Here is a 25,471-nt window from a genome sequence, read left to right as displayed (position 1 = left end):
CATTTTTTTTGCAAAAGTCAACAGTTCAGAGATCACGGAGAAATACTTAAAATAATGCAGTAGAAAAGTTCTGACATCAGTACAGAAAAAATAACTAATCTAATCTTCCTAGTTCCTAGCTATATCTAAGAAAAAAACACAGTCCTAAAATAAATTTACATACAGAACACGGGCAGAGCTGGTGATGTTCAATGTTCTCAAGACAAGTGCTAAATGCTCCGAGTCTCTCTGTCCTTAAATTGATAACACAGTAACACTGGTTCTTTTCAGATAACCTGGGAACCAAAAATAATGTTGCAAACAGAAACTCAGTGGTTAACCGCCCTTTTGATCTTGCAGCTGGCCAGGAAGCCAGAGCAATAAAAGAAATTATACATGTCAATTCTAGCCATTAACTCTGGCCGTACAATAGGCAGAATGCCTCCGTCTAGACATCCCGACTCCGTGTTTTAGATCGAAGAATTTCACAATACTTAACTTATCAGTTTTCTTACAGCAGAGCGCACTGTTGTTAATTTTTTTCAGTTCAACATCCAATACAGTCTTTTCACATTTAAGAGAACAAGCCTGTGGCTTACATTAATATTTACAAATGACAGAATATTTACAAATGACAGAATTATCTACAAAATTCTATCCTCACACACATTATACACACACACACACACACACACACACACCCACCAAAGATTTGGGCTGTATGGCAAGTGACTCCAGTAAGTCCTGGTATGCGGTAGTTTTCCTGTTTCATAGTGGAGACCTATAGCTAGCTATGATGTGGTGGGCAGCTTTGCCTATAGTTAATTGGACATGGAGCAGTTTAAAAGAGTCGTACTGTTTGACCAGTCTTGAGGTACACTTTTCCTTAATGAAGATGGGTACAGCAACTCCTTTGGTTCTTTCACACTCAGTATGTGATCTTAACATATATAAAAGGCACTGTAGTTTTGCACAGCCAGGGTGCTTTCTGCACCTTTAAACCTTATCTTCGTGACTCCACAGATGTCAGCAGCTTCCAAAGTGAGGAGTGCTTCCAGGAGTGCAGTTTTTTGTTTAGACTCCTAGCATTAAGCAGCAGTACCTTGAGTTTATCTAGAGAGGATTTCATTATGTTGGGTGGTTGGTTATGCTGACAATGCCTATAAAACGTACAACAGGGGTGGCTGATATCTTTGCCAATATTCAAAACCCTACAGGAGACAGGTGCAGACCATCTCTGGCAAAGCATCATGGCCCGTCGGCCATTTCTTCTCAGGCTGACAGATACTGGAGCCCCTTGGACTGACACCAGAAGTCAAGACATTTGTTACAGTCAATCATTTTTTATTGCATCGTGGCACCATTCTTGAAGAAGGTAGAATGTTGCTTGAGGCAAGGCTTATACCTGCCTGTGACACACAATCTGAGAGATCAGTCATGTCTGTCTTCATATAGTCCAGTGAGGTATGTCTCAAGTCATTCACCCCCACATGGACTTTGACGGAGTCATACTGGTACTTGTGGCTGAGTGACTTTATGGATCATGTCACCTGACAGGTAGCTGACCATAAACTGCTCCTTATCCAGCCTGGTGAGGGGAACATCCATGTATCTCACAATAGAGTCACCTATGACCAATAAGTTAGGTTTTGTGGTGTTGCGCCTTATGAGATTATTTGTTGAGACACTGGTGTGTGTGTTATTGTGTTGTAACTGTTTATTTGCATTATGTATGTAAGTGGTTTCCATTTGGGAGCCCTCTGATCTTTTGATAAGTTACTAGTGAGTACCTCTGCATATGTGGATTTGTGTGTTGTGCCCTTATTCAGCATGGGAAGTGTGTGCGTGTGTGCTCACAACTTGTTTGGCATTCAATTTGTCCTTACATGAGAGTATTGCCTCCAATTTCACCGTGTAACTACATCTCTCACATAAATTGTTTGTTTCAGGAGTAAGTGGTTGTCAGTATACAGGCTGGTCAGGGAGATGATGTGAAACTGCCCATTCATGATAACAGGCTCTTACTGTGTTTTATTAGGAAAGGGAATGGGTTAACTTGACAGGACTGTGCTGGTATTGCTGAGACTACAAGAGGGACGTATACATTGTGTAGGCTAAGGCTACAAGAGGGACGTATACATTGTGTAGGCTAAGGCTGATCAATAAAGCAATGCTGCTCAGTGCACCATAGAGTTGCTCCTAGAGCAGCAGAAAAGCTTGGAAGGGTTTCACCAACAGCCGTTAAGGGAAAAAAATTGGCTCCTAGGCTTTTGCATCTATACAGAGCACTGCTAACCACTGCTGCTCAAAGAGCAACACAGCGCAAACGTGAGGCTTAAATACGAGCGAAGAAAAACAAGTTTAATGCTAACTACCAACCAGGAAAGCACACAATAAGCCTACCACCAGCAGTCAACAACTCATACAGGTTAGGTCAGCACACTTCTGCCACAACAATGCGAAAATCTTAATGCAGAATAGCTGGTTTGGAACCAAAGTGTACCAAGATCACAAACTACCTACAAACACCCTACAAGCAACAGATACACTTTAATACAGTGCAAGTGACTACTTAACACAGCAGCAGTACAGTTTTTTTTTTGAAACTGCTAAAGTATAGTCACAGTACATGACAGAGGTGCAAAAAAAATACTTAGAGCCCTTTTTGTGCTTTCCAGCTCAGACAGACCAGGTAAACACCTACTGCCACTAGATGAATAACCCCAGTCCTGCTAATGTAAAAGTACAGTAAAGGAGTGCCCAGAGTGAAACGCTACCACAAACAAAGATACAGATATAGGAGTGTACTTTAAATTACACTTTTATAAGCTGTTTAATCACTAGAAGTACTTTGTTTTGTGCAAATGAACCAAGAGTCTCTCAACTGTACAGAATTTATAAAGGCACTAAAAATAAAATATGATACGCTGATTACTAAGCACTCCAGCCAATAAAACTAAATGCAGAAATCTCATGTGTTTCCCCAACCTAAACAAACCAGGCTACCTCCCAGTGCACTACATGGAAAATCCTTGATGTAAAACAAGTGCTTGACAGAGTGTAAAAATGAAGGTCCTGGCTTTACATTTGGAATGAAAGCCCTCATAAAACCAGTGTTCTTATGACTTTACCTCCATTGGCTGGCAATTGTTTTATGTTTGTTACCTTTCTATTCACCTGTTTGGACAAATATTTGACAATTAAGACAGAGCACACTGACTATTGCTTACAACATAGGAAGGGGTCTCATGAATATTAGATGCTGCTGCTTTGCTCAGTGGTAGATGCAAGCAGGTTTTCTGGCAGATAAAGATAGATCAATAAAGTCTACTTAGTACACCATTAGAAAGGTATTCATTATTTAGATTTCCACTTTACATTTCCTCAGCACCAGATGTGTTCCAAGTAACTGAAGGCAGTGCAAAAATAAATTATGATCTTTTAGTGTGGCATTAAACATACAAAGAACATACTGGATTGACACAGCTGCTGAACAGATAAAACACACATTTAAGAAAATAGGAGTAAATGTGTCATTAAAGTGAAAACATCTGGAATATATGGGACAAATTCTAATGTCAAGAGGTCTGAAATTTGATACAGAAATACTGAGCAGGGCCTGACAAAAAGCGACCATTACAGAGGTTTCTAAGAATGAGGCAGAAACTTGTAACATTTGTATTCTGCTCATCCAAGACAATATGCATCTACGAAAGTTGCTTCAGCAATATGCAGTCTGAGAATAGAAGTCTGGACAGGAAAAGCATTTTGAAATCACATGAAACTAGTGTGAAGAAATCATTAATGGAGTTTGAGCTCCATTTCCTTGAACCTCTGTAATTCACTGCTATTTGCCAACATCTTGGCTCTGTTCTAGTTGCTCTTTTCTGCAACTGGACCTGCTCTAGCTTCCACCCTTACATCCTTATTTCTTAGTCTGTCCCACAGTGTGCATCCTACCACCTGTCTCAAAGCACTTCATCTACATCACCTCTAGCTTCCTCAACTGTTCTGCCTTCACTGCCCAGGTTTTATGTACCATAAAGTAGTACTGATTGCACCACTGTTTTGTACAGCTCAACTTTCAGCTTCTCTGGCATTCTTATGTGATAAACTACACTGGACACTCTGTGCCAGATGGTTGCAGCCCCTCTTATTCTGGTTTTGACCTCTTCATTCAAACTTCCCTTCTTCTCAACCACCCTTCCCAGATACCTGAAGCTGTTAACCAGTTCCAATATCTTCCCTTCTATCTCAATTCTCAGCTTTTTCTTATTTCTCTCCATTTGCTGCCATTACAACAGTCTTACCTGTGCTCAATTTCATCCCACTTCTCTTCCAATTTTGCCTTCCATTTCCCTATCATTTGCTGAAGTTCTTGCTCAGAGTCTGCCTGTAATGACATATCATCTGCATACAGCAACTTTGATCTGTCCCCCTCTGACATGCTTGCTAATGTAAACCTACAAATACCTAGATGTGATCAGCTAAAAGACAGCCCAGTCTGAATGGCATAGCAACTTTAACCTCACGAGAGAAGAGACCTGTTGCCTATTGGTTAAGGCCACTTACATATGCACAAAAGAGGGATGCTCAGACAGGAAAAGCACTATTATCAACAGTCTATGAATGTAAGAAATTGCATGAATATGACAAACAAGTTCAGGTGGAACACAACAAAGCATATTCAGGAAGTCTTTGTACAATGTACCTACCACATTGCACATGATATTAACTTATCTATGGAATAATGATATAAGAAAATACAGATCAAGCAGGGAACTACATATAGCAGATGCCTTAAGTAAAACATATCTCCCAAAGAAACACAAAGAAATTGAGATTATTTAGATAACAACATAGTTATCAATAATGGGAGAAAAATAAAAATAACTGCATAAATGCACTGCACTAAACTGGAGATGCAACAAAAGAAAAAAAAAGTTGGGATGACCTGAGCAAAATTGATCCGTACAGAAATTCAGAGTAATTTTTCCAAAGTTGTGACCAAGGCTTGATGTTTAAAGATGACAACACTCCAAACGGAGAAAAATTCTTGAGAGGATACACGAATCTCATCATAGAATTTCTATATTGCAAGGGATACAATGCTTTGGACAGAAGTGTCAACTCAAACAGCACATATAGTACTGAACTGTGTTATCTGCAGTGCATAACCACAACAACAATACAAAATTAGATATGTTAACATACAAAGTTCCACATTGCCCATAAAACTGACTGGGTACAGATATGTTTAAGTTAGGGACATCCGATTTCTTACATCACACAAGTCAGGAACTGAAAAAGTGTAATTGAATGGGAATACAGGCATACACATCCAGCTTTCAGCATCCTCAGTTCAACAGGCAAGTGAGCGTAAATTTCTAAACAGTAAAGACTGTAATGAGAAGGATCTCTATAAAAAGTTTTTAAGACTGACATATTGCAATTCTGGAATACAGTAACTCCACTGCGGGGACTCAGATCTCTCAACAGCTTAACATTAATTGACAGCAAACTTAAATGCATATCACCTACATCGCATTATGTTACCGATACCAGCAGATCGACATAAAATGAACAAAATGCTGGAAAGAAATCAGCAAAGAAAAATATGGGAACTGGAGAAGAATACCAGATTTACAGATTAAAGACAAAAGAAGAATACAAAAAAAAAAAAAAAAAAAAAAAAAAACGGAAAACTTTCAGCCAGAAGCTGTTTTTTTTTTTTTTTGTAATGCAACCAAATTAATATCCTATGCAGTTTGTGAAAAAAGCATAGAAGAAAAAATGTAGACATCTGTGCAAAATATACACAAAGTTATCCAAGTACCCCAAGTGTCACAATCAGTCTTGTTACAAGAAAACAGGTCGTAAAACGAAAGGGAGGTGAAGCTGTGTCCCAAAATAAGGTTAACGTGTGGCAAAAACTGTCCCCCACCCAAAAACAATACAAGGTGTCCAACAGAAACAGTAATATTAAATACTCCCTATATGGTAGGTGTTGAAAAAATTAGACAAACCTGAGTCTGGACCGTTCCAGAGTTAAACAATTTCCATTTTCTAAGGACTGAAAAACTGCATTACTGAAATATGGTTCAAGTATTCTGAAACAGTTTATTTTAATGTTATCAGTCCATGAAATAATTAGCATAGAGTCAAGGTAAATTTTATAGTAATCAGCATTACTTAATACATGCTTCCCCAAAGATACATATATATGTATACAACTTTTTATTAGCACAGAGGTACGTTCTATATGGGGCATATGCTTTTAACTGTTAAGAAGCTAGCTACAGTTATTAGCACAGTATGTGGTACACAGAATTTCTACAGAATTCAGCATCAGAACAGACTTCATGGAGTTTACTTCACATCATGTGCCTGTGTTTGTTAATCCTGGCAAAAAAAATAAAGGAATGCATACATAAATTAAATTAAAATGATTTAGTAAAGGAATACACTACTGTTGAGGTTTATAAATCCATAGGTAATTACTAGGCATGCAGTCCATCAGACCACTCAGAAGCCTAGTCCCAGTTCTCATTTGCCCCTGAACACTGTTGTGTTGCGTGACTTGCTCAGCGACACTTTAGGAGAACAGAGGCTGAGGGGAATCAAATCTTGGACTATAGCAACTATACCATAGCCTAAATCTTCTGCATTGCCAGACTATCACAGAGGAAATGAAACCACAATTAAGTGAAAAAAGTAATAGAAAAAAAAAAGATAACACCGATAAGGAGGCTATTCTTACCAGTTAGCCAAGGTGAAATGACAACCTTGGAATGATGGCTCCACCATGCACTAGGGTAGGAAGGGAAGACCTGTTTCAATCATTCAGCCATCATTTTTATCTTTCAACAACTATCTCTGCTTTGCCACATTGTTATTCACTTTTTTGGAAGGCTCTGTCAGATTACTGTGTGTGCTTACTCTGAACATGCTATCTCTACATAATTATGTTCACAATTGCATTAATTCATTGAACAAAGATAATGGTGTGCAATCTTCACTATATGCCACATATAGAGAGCCTATTGTGTACAGCCCTGAGAATAACTGCCTCAAGGGTATCCTCAGTCCATGTAGATATCATAAAAAAAAATGAAAAACAACAGATCACTGAAACAAAGTGGAGAAGTTCAATAGACAATATATAGAAGCATTTTCAACACAAAGAGTAGTGGGTAGATGACAACAGGCTCCATGAACGCCGATGGTCACTTTTGACAGATTTGAAGAATGCATACAGCAGATGTAAAATAATTGTTATGAAAAAAATAAATGTGAGGAAGACCAACTGTTGGTTCTTGATGTAGTAACCACTGCTTATAACTAGTTGGAGAAATTAGCAAACCAGGTAGGCCATGAACTATTTATCTGCAATAAAAATCAATCGATGCTGCACCCTTCCATATGCCCTACATGTCTTTCATTAAGTGTTTCTAGTACCACTTGCTTTGGCTTTTGGTAATACCACACTCCTTACAGAAGGTTGCCGATTTTGTCTACCAGAAGGTCTTCTCTGAGCTTTCAGACAATGATTGTGTGTTATTGAGCGGTCATCCTACAAATAATGGGATGTATGCCCTTTGAGTTATCAAAGCCCCACACGACTTAACGATATTCTTAACAAAACTACAACTACTCAATGACATTTAAAACTGGTCCATTAACTAACGTTGTCAATTTCACTAGCTATAAAGGGTGTGCTTTGTAGACCTTCTGGATTAAAAAAAGGAAATATCTAGCAACTTGCTATTATTTTAAGGGCGAATGACATAATGTTTCATCACAGTTTGAGAGTCATGTTAATGCAAACAGATTTTAATCAAAGGAAAGTCATTAAGTAGTGCTATTAGCTTTCACATCAACATACCTGACGCACAGATTAGACTGCACAGAGATCAGTATGCAAACTACGCCATGCTTGTACAATAACAAACTGCATTTCAGTGGAGTCGGTCCTGTTACAAATTAAAGTGCACGCCTCAAGCAAAAATAAAGCTGAACTGCACTAAATACAAAATAAGTGTAACGGTAAATAATCACACATGCCTTAACCAATAATCAGCATTTCAAAACAACCTGAACATTTTCAGTTATTACGAGTACTTACCCAGCAGCGTCCTACAGCATCCAATACATTCAAGACTTGCTAACATAAAGAAGATATAAGAACCATTTGACAATTCCATAAGAAGGACAAAAGCACCAGCATAAACTTGCCACCGAAAAACCGTGGCCCGAAGGGCTCACCCAGACGAAACCAAACCTATGAATTAGTGCACATACAGTAAGCGGGGCATCAACACAAAGGGAGTTGCTCTTCCTTTGTTTCCTATGAATAATTCAACTTTCTGTGGCTCTTGCAACAGCCACGGCCAGGGTGTCTTAGGTCTTTATTAACTTTTCCCAGCGCTAAGTAAGGTTACCCTCACCAGCATAACTCCGTCCTACTGCTGTTATTGCAGCACAAGGCGGTGATTGGTAATCTCGAGGTGTTCATTTACATTAAGGATGTTATGGGAGAACCTAAGACGCGCGCGCGCGATTCGGTAGCCCCGTGCACACCCCGAGTGCGCTTTTCTTTAATCATGCGCACATTCGTCACTGAGACTGTTGCATGAAGTGGCTGCACAACTTAGAAAAGCGTGTTTGGAGTTTTCATAGCAAAATCAAGCATCTTTAAAACTTCTTCACCTAAGTGATATTTCTGCTGTGAGATGTAAATTTATATGGTCTTTTTGAAATGGAAGTAATGCAACCTTGTCTATGAGACACCTGAAAAAAAGACTTTGTGTCATCCGGACAAGTGGTTTTCTTCTTTTTTTTCTGATTATGCGCTAGCAAACAAAACGTATAATGAATAATGTAATGATCGCATTAGTTTCTCAGACAATACCGAAATTGTCATTAAGCTGCTTAACGTTATTTCATTCCTGCAGCAGATGGCCGTACTACTGTCCTGTATTCGTGGGCGTGGCACAGTGCACTTTGAAGGGGCTGTTTGTGGTTGTCCTGCTAGGGCCTCATTTAACGAGTCAACACATGGACCAGTAGATAGCTGATTTTACTGAGCAGTTTCACGCTAAGGGTCGCCTGGGTGCAGTGATAAGTCATTTTTTGATCATTTGAGTAACCCAAGTACATCACACAAAAGTCCGTGCGGCAAACAGATTTGTTGAAAGGCTAATCCCGGATTCTACTGATTAATAGTTACACCTTTTGCTTGACATGCATTATGAACTCACTCATCTGTGCTGCATGCAGTGATACTTTATATTACGTGTCGTGACTCGTGAACGTATTTTGTTTTGCATTCAGACAGATACAGTAACTGTAATCATTGCATTTCTATGTGTTTACAAATACATGCCTTTGCTTTAGTTGTCTTTTGGCTACCCAATACAAGCCACAAGATATAAAAAGCATGTATTTATTTTATTTTGAACAGGTAGGTGGACTGAACCACACAAGTCCGTTTTTTATGTATAACTTATTTGTACCCCTCCCCGTGCCTGTCTGCCATCAAGCTGCTGCCTCAGGTACCCATTCGTACTCTGAACTCCAGTGCCTGTTCATTTCCTATCAGGGTGACAGTCATCTGATCTATTCCTGACCTTATTAGATAATAGCTAGACAAGGCATGACCATCACCCTGGCAACCATGAGAGGAGTTGCTATATTTCCTAATCGGCACTTCCCATTGGTGACATGAGCACTCTCATCACTGCTAGAAGTATTTATTTCCGTCCTTGGTTAATGCAAGCCTCCACACATGCAAGAACCACTGACACTGTTTAGTAAGCATATCAACATCCCTCCTCCCTGGGTGGGCACTCTGATAAAAGTTACCACTCTTTCCCATCCACCCCAACACAGCTCTGACAGTACCCAATACACTTTTCAAACTTGGGTCACAGACAAGGTACCCCATTTTTAGCCACAATCTAGTTACACTAAGTCAGAACTAAGAACATATTATAATGAAGTTGATGGTGTCAGTGAAATTTCACTATAATTAATTCTAGTGGATAATTGGGATGTAAATTGTAGGAACAGTGACAATTTTGAGATGGTTTCCTACTAGGCACTTAAGAACTGGTCTGGGTCTTGCTGATCCTTCTTAGGTGACCTAGAGAAAAAAGTGTCATTAACATGCTCTAATTATTAATAGGAGCATACCTTCTCTAATTCTTTTAGTGGGTCTGAAAATATTGAAAGAGTAATAATTGCTCGTACTTATAGTAGAAGGTTGGTTACATAACCAAAAATAAGACACTTCTTCAGAGTGGGATGTAGATATAAAAATTAAGTTTTGAATTAACGTTGTAAATAAAACACGCTCTACATATGCATTTATAGATTTGTTATATGAATAGAGTGCATGACGGGCTTGTTTTGTGTGAAAATTAATAAGATTATAGGCTTGTTATGATGCTTTACTTTCCAACATGTGCTTAACAAGCCTTTGGTCATAAACTGAGTGTAATAAACAGTTTCATTTTTATTTACGTATGTTAACCAGGTTTGCTCATTGGACACAATTGCCCCTTTTCAGGGGTGAATTGGTAGCACTGTCTAAGTGAATTTTTCAGATTCTCCCTTTTCAGGAGCGAATTGGTAGCACTAAGTGACTTGTTCAGAATCATACGGTATGCAAAAAGAGGCAAAGGAAGCAGCTCATTAGCACCTCATAGCTATAGTTCTCTGCACTAATTGCCAGATAGTGCTCACAAGTACAGAGAGTGTTATGGAAATTGTATATCAGTGTATTAGAGAAAAGCCATATATTTTGTCTTTTGGGAAACAGGAGTTGAGAGTATACTGCTGTCAATTTATTTGAGAGCGGTATTAATGGATATCCAACAAGCTCAGTAATTAATCATACCAAAGCTGTTTTTGTGAAACAGTTTTAACTTTGTGTTTGGGAACATTGCTTTGGCATGCTTGTGCTAACTTTGTGTAGAGTAGTTGCTAACAAATGCAAATTCCAAGTTGCCCAGACAACACACAAATAATTTAAATGCTACAAGACAAAATTCTTCTATTCATGTGATAGCGCTACAGAAGAAGTTTATCTTGTGCAAGTAGCCAGGCAGGCAACTTAGTTGAGACATAACAATTCCCTTCAAGATTTCAAATAACATGATTATGTAACTGCTCTATATGCTGTGCTTTACTAAAAATGCAGAACCCCCATTTCTGTCATTTCTTTGACTGCGGCAAAAGATCCGGATGAGAATAAATAATGACCACGTTTCTTATTCATTGCTTGATATTAGTACTTTAGGATAATACCCTGTGGGCCAGATTCAATAAAGCCTACACTAAGTGTATACAATATGTATTCAATAAAATTCTTAACACATTTTTTATGCTTTCTAATCACTCAGATAGATTACATTAACAGTACATACTTTGTGGTAACCTTTATGAATGCCTGCCAATATTTAAAGCTGCAAGAATATCAATAGGAAAACTAAAATTAGGAGGAAGAAGGTGTGAGTTATGTCTGTGTTTGTTCACTCAGAACAATGTACACTTAGTGTATACTTAATGTAGGCTTTATTGAATCTGTCCCCATGTTTTTCTACCTTTCCATTAATGCAGTATTTTTTCCCTTAATTTCATAGCATTAAATACAGCCCTGGTCAGGCTGATGGGTCTAAAATGTTTTTGGGTCTGATGAACCTGCTCCTTAACAACTGGTAGTACTATAGCTTGTTGCCATAGGTCAGGGACATGTCCAAATGCTAATGTTTTATTTAACATGATTGGCAGGGGTTAAGTCAAGTTAAATTTCTGTGTAGGAAACCCCTGGGTAAGTTATCTTGTGCCGTGGAACTCCAGTTTTTAATTTTACTTGTGGCATGAGTCACTGTGTTTCAAGAAGGATTGACAGTGCATACTCTTATCTTGACCTTTAAGGGATTTTTTTGTTTACATGCATTTTAGTGAGCATGAATAATTAGATAATAGTATCTTTAATTACAATCACGTAGGCGCCTTTGGCAAACAATTCCAGATATTGTATGATATTCCACACATTATATAGTTCAAATCTAAGAATACTTACTCTAACAGAACATGTATACACATCAGCTCAAGAGCAATAATACTAATCAATACTTATTTATACTTGTGTATAGGTTCAGAACGAAAGGTGTCTTGCCAGTTTTGTCCATCCATCAATCCTTCATTTCACCTAATAGCTTTCATTATAGACTGCAGTATATAGACAGCCATTAACCTGCATCATGCTAGACCATGATTACTAACTTTGAACTTGTGTTGTTTATGTTCTTATTTGCCTCACAGACTTGTCTTCTTTCATTAACATACATGATACACCAGATTTGCTTTCAGTATTTACTTGTGAGAGCCAGGTGACAACATTACCATAGCAGAAGATATATTCTTATCTGATTAACTCACAATATCCCCAAGGAAACTCTTATACTGAGAGACCTGAAAATCAACTTGAAATTACTAAAATTTTTCACCCTGTCATACTCTGTATACATATGTGGGTTCACATAGCTCATCATATCCCCTTCTAGAATCAATAAAAGTAGTGACTGACATTATACATAAGACAGGATAATCAACCACTGTACCAAACAAAATAAGCAGCTCTGGATGCTTAGCAGACAGCATGAGCAACCACATTTCAACCCACACACTTGGACAAAATAGCTGTTGTAATGAACATAGTAAGATGCAAACAGGAATGTAACCTATCCACATTTAAGAAGGAACTGTTATAGATATAGGGCCAGATTCAGGAAGCCTCCGTGTAAGAGTTACAGTGTGATGTCAGCATGTCATGCATATGCATGAGGTGCATGAGGCATGCTGAATCACACCGTAACTCTTACACGGTCCGTAAGAGGGGCGTGTCCGTAGACATGCCCCCAGAAGTCTAGAATGGCTGAAAGTAAACAGCCACGAGGGAAGCCATGGAAATGTGAATAACCACACTACACAACACATGCCCCCACAGACCAGCAATGTAAAAAGTGAACAGATGTTGTAAAATGAAAATAAAAACTGTTTTATTTTTTTTAAACCCCGTAAATGTGCTACTGTGCTGCGTGCGCGGGTGTGCTACTAGCGCAACTGCAGTTAGCAGTCAGTAGAAAAGGATATAAGAACTAAATATGCAAAGTAAGCTGAGAAGTAATAGCATAGCGGTAGAGTTGTCGGCTTGAGGGCAAGCAGGCAAGGTTCGAGCCCACACAACAACCTTTTTTTTTTTTTTTTGTAAATAAGCACTAAAAAGGCCCCTGACAGTATTGTACAAATGTAAAAGTATTCCCTTTTGTAAAATGGAATGAAATGGAGCATATGTTTTCAAGTAATACAATAATAAAAATATTTAGAAATGTACTGATAGCTAAACTGCAGTGAGACAGAGTGCCCGTAGCTAAGTAGTATTTTACAAACTGCAAACTGCTTGCCCATAGCTAAGGACTGGTTTAACAGGCTCAAACTGTGTGCAACTAGCTGTGCTCAGTTTAACATGTGTGGTACTAGCCAATTAAGGTGTAACCCAGCGCACACAAGCTAACTGGCAGTGTGCATGCGTGAGCTCCACGCAAACGAGCGCAGACCTGGTTTTAAAGTGTTTAAAAGTGCTTTTGATATGATTGATTGACAGGTCCTGAAGTCATTTCTAGACAGTCATAAAATTTAAAATTCAGTGGTCAGATTCGAACCCAGGATATCATTTACTAGAGTCAAGGTACTAAACCACTAAGCCATGACAGGAGTACATAGAAGTGCAGAAATAGCATATAGATAGGATATAAGCCAAAATGGAGCATGATAAAGCAGTTTCTGTGAAGTAGATACAATTCTAAACCGGCCAATCATAGAAATGTGTGGGAAAATCGGCATATATAAGCCCCATAGGCGGGAATACACAGCATAAACGATTGTAGAATAGACCTGCAGGCAGAATGAGTGGAGTAGGGGAGGGACGTTGTTTTCGAGCACAGCGGTGGGGCGTTGAGGAGTCCAGATACATGGTCTGGCTCCTAGTTCACCATCATGAGGCCCAACTCATGCAGGGCCAGGTCTCATGGGGAGCGTACAGGATGGAGGCATGGGACCAGTTGGCTCATGATCTGACCAGTGCTACTGGCATTCCACGCACTGGTGAGCAGGTCCATCACCACCATGCGGACCTGAAGCGATGTAAGCAAGACCAGTTGACCCAATGGATCCAGGAGGCCCGGGATATGCCCAACGCCCCACTACTGAGTAAGTTACATTTTACTTATGTATGTAAGGAATTCAAGTAGCTGATACCAAGGAGATGTCTATTCCAATATTACTTGTTTTGTATTACAGCTGCAGGTGTCTGCTCTGCGATTCGAATGGCACATGAGCACAGACTGGTGTGGCTGCGCCACCATGCAGGTTAGTAACCCCACCTAGTACTTGTAAATAAATATTATAGTGTAGCACGTAGCAGAACACTGCAGTGTATTGAGTAAAAGTAATAGAATGTGCAAGCAGTAAGTAAAAGTCTGCAGGTATGGCTGCAACAAGTTCATCAGTATGCAAGTGAAACTGGAAATATAAGTGATAGAAATAAACAGTGCTGTAATACAGATGTCCCACCATTAATTAAATGTAGTATAACCTGCAGTAGTCTCAAGAGTACAGCTTCTGAAGCAGAGGTAATCACAGGTGAGATATATCCCCTGTTGAAATGCTGAATCATGACAGAAGTGAGGCTGCTGGAAAGTGTTGGAATCCCCACAGGTCTAATATGTGAACAAAGCCTAGAAGTACCAACCCGAACTGTGAAATTGCAGGATGTGTGAGAGTGACAGAAAGGGTCATGTATCAATGAATAACATAGTATTAGCACCTGAATATATAAGCTTCAGTGTGGTTCTACAGAAATAAATGCATGTGGGAATTAAAACTTAACATCCCAAACTGATTTCAGTTTGTCTGACTCTTGAATGTTCAGGCCAAACTCTGTATATGGTGATCACAGTCAGCGATTTGCAGATAGAAGGAATGATTGTCTGACATACTAAACATCCATAGCTGTCCCCTGCCCTGTCATCAAAGTGTAGCAGGATGATGTATCTGATCAAATTCAAAATAACTAGGATAGTGATGTATCTGTAACAGGTCTAGCATGACAGTCAAGTAAGAATCATTTGGAAAGTATCACTGACAAGTTAATTGTGTTTCTATTACAAATGTATATCAATGTATAATTTATGAATGTGTCATCATTTTCTTTCTCCACCCCACCCTATAATTGCAAATTAAAAAAACCCACTAAATATTGGTATGTGAATATTTCATTAACCATGGACATTTGTCCTGTTTCAAAAATATATGCATGTCTCTTGTTGCATGTGCCCTGGTCATACTTGCAAACCGGCAAACCTGATGGCCTGTTGCCATTAATCAACCCTGCATGTTGTTCAGTTGTGTATTTCTGTTGAAACAATGCATGTGATATTGATATGCCCATTGTTCAATGGTGTTAATATCTGGGTGTTTGTTTAATGGGAATACCAATGCATGCTGTTACAACTAATCTGAATGGAATAATATGCCACTAACCCAAACTAACATAACATACACACAAACCTAGAACGCTTGGGAAGGCAGGTCCCAGCGGACCCACCTCTCCCACCTCAGCTGGCGACTGCACCTGGCACTAGTGCCCAGGCTGGACCCTCCTCCGGTGGCCCTGTGCCACCTTCGAGTGGAAGCGCTGCAGGGGATGGGGCCCGTCTCCCCTCTGCAAGCGTGGCTGGAGGAGCACGTCCACTCACCCTCCAAGGTGTCCGGTCTGTGGTGCGAAGGGAGATCCAAGACTCTGTTCTTGGGCCCCTACGCCAGCTTGAGGCCCGGGTGGCACAGCTTACGGGCATGCCTGTTGTCCCGCCTGCACAGCCCCCAGCACAGCCCCATCCTGGGCTGTGAAGGAACAGTGGCAACTGCCTATGGGTGGGGATATCAGTTCCACTGTTGCCATCTGTGGGCTCATGTGCCATGGATATCCCAACCTCCGTCCCCGTCAATTGTGTAACCCCCCCACATGTGTCATACACCGCCCCTGTATGCGTCTTGTCTGTCTTGTCTGTTAACCTACCCAACCTACCTCCCCAGCTATACCGACTACCTCACCTGACATACCACTCTCACCTGATAAAAAAAAAAAAGGGCACTCTGTACCCACAAAAAAATTACGCCCCATACATAGCTGTCCATGTTGCACACATGTCCGCTGGACATCAAAACTGTTAATTACAATTGGCTGTACAACAGGTATTAATGTTGTCCTGACACCTCTCTCAGGGGTGGAAGGTTCCAAATGTCACACCAAATTGCATACAAATGCACAGCTGTTGCTGAGAAAGACATGGTCAGCTATGGGTCTCACCTACATCCTTCCTGCAAATACCAAGCTTGTTTCCCTACTGTCTTACCCTGTTTGTGACCCCTTTTTCACCACTTTCCTGTCACCCCTTTTTCTTTTCTTTCAAAGAAAATAGCGCGGGTGTGCGATTGTGTGCGCGGAGCTAAACGCCAGTGCGCATGCGTGAGCTCCGTGCAAACGAGCGCAGACCTGGTTTTAAATGCTTAAAAGTGCCTTTGGCACTTTTGATTGACAGGTCCTGTACTCATTTCGAAAGAAAAATAAATATCCACTGTCAGTCTAGAACCCAGGACCTTGGTAACACTAGTCTATATGACCTACCAGTAAGCCATGACTCTCATACAAGAACATAGTGCTAAAATATATATAACATGTAATAGTAGGAATCAATAGAAAGGTAATGTAGGATGTGTACTACCCAAAGCATGTCAGGTAGATTTTAATGCCTGAATTACTGGATTCCCACACTAGTTTAGTGTTCACGGAAACAGCCCTGCTAATTGTTAGCTCATACATAATAATGTGAGGTAATGTTCATATATGAAAGTATTATATGTACACAGATGTATATATATATATATATATATATATATATATATATATATATTAATACATGTGAAATATAGTGGTAGGTGTCAGTATTCACACACACTCACTACAGGAAACAGAGAAAATAAATGCAGCAACCACAATCTACAACACAGCCTGACTACTGTGAGACTTAATAACCCTTTTAACTGCGTAAAGGTGCCTTCAGCACTTTGATTGACAGGTCCTATACTCAGTTTTAAAGAAAAAATCCCTGCTGTCAGTTCCAAACCCAGGACCTTGGTAACACTAGTCTGTGTGACCTACCACTAAGACATAACTCTCATACAAGAACATAGTGCTGAAATAAATATTACATGTAATAGTAGGAATCAATATAAAGGTAATATAGATGTGTACTACCCCAAGCATGTCAGGTAGATTTGTAAGGCCTGAACGACTGTATTCCCATACTAGTTTAGTGTTAACAGTAACAGCCCTGCTAATTGTTAGCTTGTACATAATAATGTAAGGTAATGTACATATATGAAAGTATGTATATGTACACATACATACACACACACATATATATATATATATATATATATATATATATATATATATATATATATTAATACAAATGAAATATAGTGGTAGGTGTCAGTATCCATACACACTCACTACAGGAAACAGTGAAGATAAATGCAGCAACCAGAATCTGCAACACAGCCTGACTCCTGTGAGACCTACTAACCCCTTTAACTGCTTAAAGGTGCCCCCATCACTCTGATTGATAGGCCCTATACTCAGTTTTAAAGCAAAATATAAGCATAGTAGTAGGCCCTACCACAAGACCATTGTAACACTAGTCTGTATGACCTACCAGTAAGCCATGACTCTCATACAGGAATATAGAGCTAAATAAGTGGAACATGTAATAGTAGGAATGAAGATAAAGGCAATGAAGTATGTGTACTACCCAAAGCATGTCAGGCAGACTTTTACTGTCCCAATTACTGGATTCCCATACTAGTGTAGTGTTAACAGAAACAGCCCTGCAAATTGTTAGCTTGTACCCAATATTGTCAGCTAATGTACATATATGAAAGTATGTATATGTACACATATGTATATATAGCAATACATATGAAATATAGTCCTAGGTGTCAGTATGCATACACACTCACTACAGGGAACAGGCGAGAGAAATGCAGCAACCTGAATTCACAACACAGCATGAAGCATGAGAGATGTACTAACCTTCACACTCACAGAACAATGTCAACAGCATACCAGCATGGTCCACACCCTTACAATCTGAAAGGGCAACACCTATCTCACATACCCTTTTATAGCACTGTCCTGAAATCACAGTGAGACATGCAATCAGTACACAACTGGCTGTATGCAATTAGCCAATGCTGCCTTACAATTGGTGCAGAGGCCATCACATGGACCTATGCAGATACCTACAAAAGCATCCAGTACCCACACTCCACACATGCAATACAGTCATTGCACAAAACCTACTGAGAAAGAGAGAGAGAGAGAGAAATAAAAAAATATACAGACAGCCAGCAGCAAAACCAGCAGCAGCAGCAGCAAGCAGCAAGCAGCACCACTGACACAGCAACAGTTGCCACAAACACAGGTAATGCAAAGTAGCAGGTTAATACTGTGTTTACTGTGACACCTCCAAATGTATCATAGTTCACTATCTATAGCTATGTCCATGAGATAGGTTGTGTGTACATAGTCCTGAAATATATACATATGTAATAGCTTAGAACACAAGGCCAGTTGTGCATATGATGCAGTAGTTACCAGGGTCAGTAGAGGTTACTCCTCATTGGTGTGGGACCACTGTGTATGTATGGCACTGTTCAGGTGCATATCCTGTAGTATGGCCAGGAATTAATATCAGTCTGTCATGTGGTGCTATGTCCTCCAGGGGTGAACGTAGCACACATCCAGGGATACCATTTCGTAACAGTGATGCTATGTGTTCTGCAATGTTGAGGGTGGCCCTCACCTGGACATGTGAGAGGATAGGGAGGTTACAGTCATCTGTCATAACTAATTCCACTTGTGTAGGAGAATGGGGGGGGTACCTGCACCTAAACTGTCTGCAACAATGTTGCCAATATCTGTGCATTTGGTGAATGTGCATCTTAACACTGATGACCACAGATGCCTTGCCTTCATGTGAATCTTCCCTGTGCTGCAGTAGACTCCTGCTATTGTTATACAATGTGCCTGTATCTGTAGTCCACTGGACAGGATAAATAAGTGGTGTGCATACGTTCTGGGTTCGGACTGTTATGCAGGCACAGGCACATATGGAAAGGTACACCAGACAGGGTCTGAGGGAGCTGAAAGCATGTCGCACAGCCATGACAGACGGCATGCGTGACGTTGCGGATGCTATCCGTAACTGCACAGATGTCGTTGACAGACGTTTTGGGGACATACAACAGCTGCTCCACAACCAGATGTCCATGGGCCAGGGTGATGGTGTGCATTTGCAGCGTCGATGTGGCAGTATGCCAGCAACAGCACCAGCTGGCAGTGGCCGCGGACAACAACAGGCCCACTCACGCACCTCAAGTGCCAGCACCAGCAAAGCTGGGTCTGTGCTGTCATCAGGACACCCCAGGAGACCACGTGCACGTGGCTCTGGACAGTCCCAACAGGGAACTGTGTCCAGTCAACACCCCCCCACTTCCGATGACAGTACCCAGTCTGGGTTAGTACCGGATACGGCCCGTAGCACCCCTGCCAGGCACAGGTACAGTGTCCGTGCCCACAGACACTGATCTGGATGACCTGACAGGTGCAGTCTGTGGCTGTCCACAAAACCCTGTACATGGCAGCCATTATGTGGGACTGTGTGCGTGCTTACACACATGCAGAAATCTAACACCTAGGGAAAACACATACACACACACACTGCACCAACACCGGTCCACCCTGTACTGCTGCCCCTCACAAACACACATACACACACATGTCAATTGGTGTTACCAGTGGCTGGCTTGGGCATACCTAACCCACACCCTGTGCATATGATGACACTGTGCCACCTCCTACATACTACAACATTGGTGCAGGAACAGGTAAACACGTTGCTGATGCACAGGGTGACTACATAGATGTGTATAAGTAGTAACATGTTGGTAACTGTTCACTGTTCCACTATGATTGTGTGTATATCCCAGCAGTCCTGCTGCAGTAACTGTATGAATGTCCTCAATTGTTATCTGCACCCATACTACTTACCAAAGTGTACCAGCTGCACACCATCACATGCTACCATTGACTATGGGAATGCGCATCATGTGCTGTTATGTAGATTCAGCTATATGTATCTGTTCTGTCACACATGCATTTACACACACCCTGCTACCCCCACACATGCACAAGCTCATGTGCCATTCCCATTATTTATTACCCTACATGAGTAGCTGTCGATACATGACAGGTACACATTTGAGAAGTGCACTATGTTGATAACTACCGATTTCCTCCTCTCTACCTGTACTCACAGGGTGCAGGCAACCTCATTAGTTCAAAGGTGTAATGTGCATCAGGTACTGTGGTACCCTGATTGCCACATCAAACATGTTTCCCATACGGAAATGCACACACAGACACATCCCACATCCACACACTTGCCACATTCAGGCTTCAAAACACTATCTAGGTATATTCTGGTACATGTGCGTGTTACAAGAAGAAGGAAATCCAACGAGTCACTGAAGACTAACCACACAATGTTTATTCAAGAGTAAATGTAAAGCGCTTTTCGTCGCTCAATATTTGAGCAACTTCTTCAGACATTAATGACTTGATCTAATTAAGTATTTATACTCACATCACTTACACCACTTGGTAACAAATCAATTAAAATTTAAAGTGATGGAGTATATCACACAATATAGCAGCAAATAATATATTAAAATGTTTAAAACACTATAACACCAACTCACAATAACTACTGCCTAAAAGAGTAACAATAAGCAGATTTTAAAACAAAAAACAATAATTAATGAAATAATAAAGTAAATCAGTACAGGATGACCAAAACAAGTTATAAATATAGTCAATAAACCTGTAAGGAATTCAGTATCAAGTCCTATACTCCCTAAACTTAATAGCAATAAATTCAATTAAATTAAACAAATATTAAAAAATATATATATATAAGTATATATATTTTATATTTATAAAACATTATATTAACAAAGCAGAACAACATTTCATCATTTCAAAGAAGCCATCTAAAATACATAAAAGTATGTAGTGTAATATAAAGATGCCGAAAAATAAGTACCCTAATCATTAAATAATAAAGTATTTGTACATGAATATTATGTAATTATTAGATCCTATAAATACATCCAATAAGTAAAATATAAACCTATACAACAGTACATTATGATTTCTTATTGTATTTTAATTTTTTATTTTATTTATTTTATTGTTAAAATAAAGAAATTGTGTATATAATAAGAGTAATACTATAATGATGTAAGTATGATATTATATTTGATTTTATTTCCTATCCAGGCTCCTTAATTTCAGTAGACAACTGATATTACAATGGTCGTTAAGGCCTGGGTAAACAAATGCGTTAGTACGCCATTGCCATGTTAGTTCTCGATCTTCTAAAAGCAGATTATAAGGGCCACCCCTAAGGTTGGTCTGAATCTGGTCAAATGCCATAAATTTAAAATTGTGACCCGGGTTAGCTGAAGTTGTAATATGTGTAAACATATGTGTAGCGGAGAGTATGTAACTATTAACAATACAAAATATAAAGTCAAATACAAACTGAACTGCTATTCTAAACTTATAGTATATGTGGCTTTATGTACATCATGCCCAGTTTTCTATATAGGAAAGACTGAAAGGCACTTAAAAGAACGGGTTTATGAACACACATATGCTATACAGAACAACAAGGTAGAGAATGCCTTGTCTAAACATACTTCAGCTAACCCGGGTCACAATTTTAAATTTATGGCATTTGACCAGATTCAGACCAACCTTAGGGGTGGCCCTTATAATCTGCTTTTAGAAGATCGAGAACTAACATGGCAATGGCGCATTAACATTTGTTTACCCAGGCCTTAACGACCATTGTAATATCAGTTGTCTACTGAAATTAAGGAGCCTGATAGGAAATAAAATCAAATATAATATCATACTTACATCATTATAGTATTACTCTTATTATATACACAATTTCTTTATTTTATCAATAAAATAAAAAAAATTAAAAATTAAAATACAATAAGAAATCATAATGTACTGTTGTATAGGTTTATATTTTACTTATTGGATGTATTTATAGGATCTAATAATTACATAATATTCATGTACAAATACTTTATTATTTAATGATTAGGGTACTTATTTTTCGGCATCTTTATATTACACTACATACTTTTATGCATTTTAGATGGCTTCTTTGAAATGATGAAATGTTGTTCTGCTTTGTTAATATAATGTTTTATAAATATAAAATATATATACTTATATATATATATTTTTTTTAATATTTGTTTAATTTAATTGAATTTATTGCTATTAAGTTTAGGGAGTATAGGACTTGATACTGAATTCCTTGCAGGTTTATTGACTATATTTATAACTTGTTTTGGTCATCCTGTACTGATTTACTTTATTATTTCATTAATTATTGTTTTTTGTTTTAAAATCTGCTTATTGTTACTCTTTTAGGCAGTAGTTATTGTGAGTTGGTGTTATAGTGTTTTAAACATTTTAATATATTATTTGCTGCTATATTGTGTGATATACTCCATCACTTTAAATTTTAATTGATTTGTTACCAAGTGGTGTAAGTGATGTGAGTATAAATACTTAATTAGATCAAGTCATTAATGTCTGAAGAAGTTGCTCAAATATTGAGCGACGAAAAGCGCTTTACATTTACTCTTGAATAAACATTGTGTGGTTAGCCTTCAGTGACTCGTTGGATTTCCTTCTTCTTGTGGATTTGGTTTGTTTTTTAGTACCTGGTTTGTTTCTTTGTCGTTCATGGCATCCAACGACCACAGCGAAGACGAGGAAGTTATTTTTCCTACTCAAAACAACTCTACTAAAGGACTGCTTTGTGAGGACGACGTGAACCTGACGGCACTTATCTTGGCACTAACGGAAAGAGTCGACAGGCTTTCTTCACGCCTAGACTCTCAATTACATGCAGCTAACACCATCAACTCACAAATTTTGGACCTTGGTAACTTGTCTGACTCTATTCCGCTCGGACAACGTACACCGTTAACTGTTGCTGCGACGCCAGATTTAACTAATGCTGCTAATGTTTTAAATTTGCTGCCAGTTAGCGGCAACAGTGCGCAACCATCAGAATCAAACGCAACTAGTGCTGTTAATAGTGAGCAGAACAACCAGCCTCCCTTAACTAATGGCAACCTCTCTAATTCTTCATCTGCTAACCTCTTTAATGGTAGGACTAACTCGAACAGCGTTGGGGAGCTTATTGGAGCTCCTACATTAAAGGATTGGATTATTAACATCAACAACTTGAAATTCAACCAACAGGATGATACGGAGCAACCGGCTTCCAACACGGACACTTTAGAGGTTAGTGAAAAAATACTTTCCAGTAACTTGAAACTTTTAGACGCAAAACTTCTTAAAATCAAAAAACTTCAACTGGAAGTCAATTATTTTCAAGAATGTTGCAGGTTGCGAATAGTACCTAAGGGGTTAAGGCATCATACTTACCCAACTGGACTAGTGACAAATTAATCTTTTCATCTAGAATTAAAGAACCTTTTTGATGAACAGGGGCTTGCACTTATGGAGTGCATTATTAAACATTACAGACTGCAAATTGCTGAGTACTCTAGAGAAGTCGACGAACTCCATGGTTCCATTATTAATCATAAAGACTTCACTAGATACAAATTCGACTATGACAGAATGTTTACCTCTATTGAGCAACTTTTAACTAAGCTGAAATCTAATAAAATCAAGAAAATCAATAGGGATAGACTTGCATACGATAACGGAAAGGCATACCCAAATCCACCGGGATCCCAGGCTGGTCTTGCTGATGTTCAAATAAATTGCCCTGAGACTTTAGAATCATTTATTGACGACCAAGACACTAGTTTAGAATATGATACGTCTAACTCTATGAATAGACGTAACAATAGGAACAACAATACATGGGCTAGTCGTTTAAGGAATGTACGACAAGCCACCTTGAATGGAGGTCAACAGGTTGGCCATTCTACGACTGGTCTTGTACAAGAAGGTGACCGGGACAATTCTAACTTGGGTGCCATTCCCAAGAGACAATTTGTTAATAATTATAACTCTATTAACCAACAAAAACAACAACAAAAAAACAAATATGGCCCATACAACAAGCCCAAGAGATAAATCAAGAAGTCGTTAAGCCTGCGATTATACAGAATAAAGCAGGAGACTTTTTTATTTACAATTTTTCATGTATTGACATTGAACCTTCCTTGGTAGAACTTCTTGCTAAGGGTCAAACCTTTGTCCCTAGTATCCACATGGACCTGGTTCAGTGCATCAAGGATCTTAAACTGTTTGTAAGGAAACTTAACCTTACCATTCTCTTAGGAGACTCTCCAGTATTAAATCATTCTCTTAAAGTAGTTAGTGAATATAATCCTACTTTACACCCAACTCTGTCTACATTTGAACAGATAATGGAACTTGATTTACGTAGTATTTATAACAGCCCACACAATAGAATCTTTAGGAACCTAAGGCAACATAGAAACACTAGTAAAGACAAAATTGCAGCCTTATCTATATTTAAAACACTTAACATCAGAGTATTAAGCCAGATAAAGGTGGTGGGCTCACTTTATTTAACAACTACGATTACGTTGATAGAGTTGAGAAAATGTTGATTAATGATACATACAAAGAAGTATCTGTCAATGAAGTTAACACCGCATATAGAATGATAAAAGGTTACTACAGTGACCTATTTATGGACGGATACATTGACTTAGAAACCTATCAATACATCACTATCAACTGGCCAAAGATCCCTATTATGTTTGCAACACCTAAAATACATAAAAATATTTCGGACCCTCCGTTTAGACCACTCATAGATGGACGAAATTCTATTACGTACGCATCTGCTAAATTAGTAGACAATATATTAAAAAAATATTTAGTGATGGAGGTACAAGTGTGTAAAGACTCATGGTCTTTTCTAAAGAGCTTGGATAATATTCCATATAGAGAAGAACATAACTTCGTCACTATAGACGTTATAGACTTATATACGTCCATTCCTCATTTGGAAGCTATTGAGTGGGTCAACTTATTTCTTATTAAGAAAGGGGCTCCAACTAACGAAATTTTTACTGTAACAACTTTACTAGATATCATCTTGACAAATAATTTTTTTACATTTAACAATAAGTTGTACTTGCAAAAATGTGGTGTTGCAATGGGATCCCCTTGAGGGGCCAGTTTAGCAAATACAGT

General features: G+C 38.9%; 1 protein-coding gene across 2 annotated transcripts in view; it reads right to left on the bottom strand.

The window, feature by feature from the left end:
• The window catches only part of LOC122803862 (testis development related protein), a 1,047,168-nt gene extending 1,038,628 nt beyond the window's left edge, over positions 1-8,540 (bottom strand). The window contains exon 1 of one of the 2 annotated variants that reach the window (XM_044073551.1): positions 8,105-8,540. The gene's annotated coding sequence lies outside the window, so the exon portion shown is untranslated. The remainder of the gene's footprint in view (positions 1-8,104) is intronic. The other variant, XM_044073572.1, reaches the window with a different exon arrangement.
• Between the last annotated feature and the right edge of the window lie 16,931 nt (positions 8,541-25,471).

The sequence above is a fragment of the Protopterus annectens genome, chromosome 1.part1, assembly GCF_019279795.1.
Source record: "Protopterus annectens isolate FY-2018-M chromosome 1.part1, PAN1.0, whole genome shotgun sequence".
Taxonomy (NCBI): Eukaryota; Metazoa; Chordata; order Ceratodontiformes; family Protopteridae; genus Protopterus; species Protopterus annectens.
Note: the sequence above shows the minus strand (reverse complement) of the source record. Positions and strands in the feature narration are given on the sequence as shown.